The sequence below is a fragment of the Etheostoma spectabile genome, chromosome 4, assembly GCF_008692095.1.
Source record: "Etheostoma spectabile isolate EspeVRDwgs_2016 chromosome 4, UIUC_Espe_1.0, whole genome shotgun sequence".
NCBI classification, from domain to species: Eukaryota; Metazoa; Chordata; class Actinopteri; order Perciformes; family Percidae; genus Etheostoma; species Etheostoma spectabile.
The window spans coordinates 10,444,307-10,444,522 of NC_045736.1; the positions used below are offsets into that span (position 1 = coordinate 10,444,307).

At 36.1% G+C, this 216-nt stretch overlaps 1 protein-coding gene across 1 annotated transcript in view; it reads right to left on the reverse strand.

The window, feature by feature from the left end:
• Positions 1-48: 48 nt before the first annotated feature.
• The window catches only part of ppm1j (protein phosphatase, Mg2+/Mn2+ dependent, 1J), an 18,799-nt gene continuing 18,631 nt past the window's right edge, over positions 49-216 (reverse strand). Inside the window, exon 10 of the mRNA XM_032513926.1 lies at positions 49-216. This exon is cut by the window's right edge and continues 1,311 nt beyond it. The gene's annotated coding sequence lies outside the window, so the exon portion shown is untranslated.

Consider the following 216-nt stretch of genomic DNA (forward strand, 5'->3'; position numbering starts at 1 on the left):
GGGTTATTGACCAAGAATTCCAAAAAGTACTGTAAAACTAGTGGTAGTAAGATGATAGTGAAAACTGAAAAAAAGCCTGAAAAAGAGATGAAAATGTCAATTCTTTGTCAGTTTTTTTACTCGGGAGGACAACACAAGGGTTAATAAACTGTTTGTCACTTACAAATTTCTCAGTGCTTCGGTTTACATGTAGGGACCCTCATTATGCTACTGTGG